The sequence below is a fragment of the Poecilia formosa genome, unplaced genomic scaffold (assembly GCF_000485575.1).
Source record: "Poecilia formosa unplaced genomic scaffold, Poecilia_formosa-5.1.2 Scaffold502, whole genome shotgun sequence".
Classification (NCBI taxonomy): Eukaryota; Metazoa; Chordata; class Actinopteri; order Cyprinodontiformes; family Poeciliidae; genus Poecilia; species Poecilia formosa.
The window spans coordinates 18094-21167 of NW_006800441.1; the positions used below are offsets into that span (position 1 = coordinate 18094).

Genomic DNA, 3074 nt, shown 5'->3' on the forward strand with positions numbered 1-3074 from the left:
TAAATAATACAATTGTTTATAAATGTAGCTTTGATAGCTGTTTGAATAAGGTTTTCAGTAACAAAAATGCGTGTTGTGTTCAATTAAATGCGCTGATATGTCATTGTGCCTGCTAAACACATAAGGCTGAGTGGAGCGGTCGACCATTCCAAGATGTCCGTCCTAAATCGCATCAGCTACAACAGGCGAGAGCCTATGTCTATGTGCTCCTCTGCCATGATGTCATCTTCACACCGGGAAACAATTATGTATTACCCACGGCTTAAGAGATTGCTTTTACCTTAGAATTACCTTAGAATGGCCAACAGTCTGTTATTCCTATATCAATTTGATACAATAGGAGCTTCCGCATTTCCCGTATCGTATCCTCTGTCACCTTTTTCAGCAGGTAAACAGTTTAATCCGTTAAGTTGTAACCTGTTTTTCCGAGCCGCCTTCAAACGCAACATGAACGCTGAGACTATAGACATAATGGACCTTACCAAGCTCTGCCCAGAAACGCCCCTCGACAGTCCCTCGTGGCTGCATGTCTCACAAACAAAGCCTCACAGGGCTTAGTTTCTATGTGTAAACATGGCGTCTTTCGTTTCAACTGACTCTCTACAAAGCATTTCTGAGTCAATTAGTGTAGCATTTCTGCCGGATTTTCAAAAGATATCAGCCACGACAATGGACAGGGGAACAAACAAGTTCATGTCATCTTTTTTGGACGACATAAAGATGTTTGAGCCACGGGATGCCTCCAACATTGTGCGCGTCACAGCGAAATGCTACCGGTCGATGAGGAAAACAGCANCTTAGCCCCTCTGAGTTATCTCTGAGTTTCCGTGTTCTTGTGAGCCTTTTGTAATTCCTTTATGTGGCCTGTTTTTTCCTCAGGAGTTTTCAGCATCTTGATCTGGGTCTTGTTCCTGTGTTCCCTAATGACGCCACGGGAAGTTACCTCGTGGATGCCCAAGTTCCCAGACACTCCTGCTACAGGCGTACTTAGGGGGCGTTTACACGACAATGATCCAACAAAAACGGAATTTTTGTTCCGTTTTTGTTGGATCATTTACATGAAAATGTTCTAATTACAATCTTTGTTTACACAGTAACGGTACGCATCGAAAACGTGTAATGGCTCTCGTCACGCCACTAGTTGGTGCTATGTTCTTTGAAACTAAGTGCACATGTGTTTAAAAAAAAGTTCTACTTGAAGGCACGGATTCGCGTTTCCCTATCAGGTACCGTTCTCCCATAGATTGGGAGAAAACACGCATTGTGTGCGTCTGATTAGGGCGCATGCAGTTGGAAAAAGTGGGATAACTTTGCTGAAACAACTTGTTTGAGCTGTCACGGTGTCCGAGGAGGCCCAGCGGCATGGGCGGGCATTGGGGGACATTGCCCGCCCACAGAGTCAGCCGTTCCCCCATGAACAAACAAGTTCATGTAATCTTTTTTGGACGACATAAAGATGTTTGAGCCACACGATGTCTCCAACATTGTCCGCGTCACAGCGAAATGCTACTGGTCGATGAGGAAAACAGCAGATCCTCACACCCTCAGCATAAATATAGCTGTGGACAAGATCACTGATGCCTATTGTTCTTGCAAGGCTGGGTAAGTCGGGCATTCATGGTTTTGAGGGTTATTTTTGAAATCAGTGATTTCTGTTGGCAAATGTTTGAGTGTGCCTAGGCCTGTTACTCGGTACTCGGTGCTAGCGTGGCTAACACGATTACAGTTTCGTAAAAAGCCTTTTCAGGTAAAATAAAATCTTTAATGTATGTCAGATACGGTACACATTGCATATTGATCTGTTCAGCTAACGTAAGATTGTGTAACAGACAGGCTTCAAGGTGTAGAAGTTGTATCGGTACTGCCATTATGCTGTACTTAGCTAAAAGGTTTTCATAATGAATGTGTTTATTATTTACTTTTTTTCAGACTTGGGTGTCATTGTTCAGACATTATAGGCCTCCTTAAGACCTTACAATATTTCAAGCTTCGAAATTCAAAAGGGATCGGGAGGTGCTGGTGCCTATCTCTAGCTAACATTCCGGGCGAGAGGCGGGTCACCCTGGACAGGTCGCCAGTCTGTCGCAGGGCCACTCAAAATATCCCCATTCACTAAACACAAAGAAAGCAAAGTAACCCAGGTTGAAATAGCCTCTTCATAAAAATAATAGTAAATTAGATAAATAGGAAATAAATAAATAGGAGAATAAATAGGGAATTAATCGATCTTAAAATTGTTAAAAATATATATACATATATAAAAAAAAGAGCAACAATTAGAGACATTAAAATTGCTGTATTTTGATTTTTTTGTGGATATTTTAATTGATTACAGAAACTGTATAAACCAGTTTTGCTTTGTCAGCGAACTCTCTTATGTATGTATAATCCATGTGACTAGTTTCAGCCAATCGGGTTGCTGCGTTCTCTGACGTGAGAGAGAGAAGAAGCAGAGAGCATAAAGCAAGCAGAGAGCGGAGAAGCAAACGGGATTGTGCTGGAAAAAAAGAGAGACAGATAAGAGAAATTGACCACTCGTAGCTGACTTGCTGTCTAAGACGAGTTTTTGTTTTGTTTTGTCTTATTTCTTGAGAAGGAGCTTTTCGCATTATTTTTTTTCCCTCACCTTGACTGCGTTCGGGATCATCTTTTGTGTGTTGTGGAACTGGACTTGGTGAGTTGAAAGTGTATTTTGTTTCTTTTGTTTGTTTGTTTTTTTAAGATAATGTATTTGTTAAACATTTATTTAATTTAAATGGAAAGCTAAAGCGGAGGCTGATCAGCGGAGGCGTTGGCTGTTGCTCTTGGTGCTAACAGCAAGCCAACTGAAAGTCAGCAGGAGTAACAGCTGAAGCTAACAGCCGCTCTTGTCAACAGCTCTTGTTAGCAGAGAAGCTAACTGTTGCTAACTGTCGCTCTTTGTTGGCAACAGGCTTTTTTAATTTAATTTTTATTTTTTTTATTTTCTTACGTTCGGCTGGGATTTGGACTAAGGAGTCTAGTATGGAGTTAGTTTTGTTTCACAATTATTCAATCAAAAAAAAAATATGTCAAACAAAAAAAGTAGTATTCAA

The 3074-nt window shown here is 41.0% G+C and overlaps 1 long non-coding RNA gene across 1 annotated transcript; it reads left to right on the forward strand.

Moving 5' to 3' along the window:
• The first annotated feature begins 2111 nt into the window (after positions 1–2111).
• Positions 2112–3074, forward strand: LOC107834011 (uncharacterized). The gene is made up of 2 exons (XR_001659789.1): positions 2112–2674; positions 2933–3074. It is a non-coding gene; the product is annotated as an uncharacterized LOC107834011 (long non-coding RNA).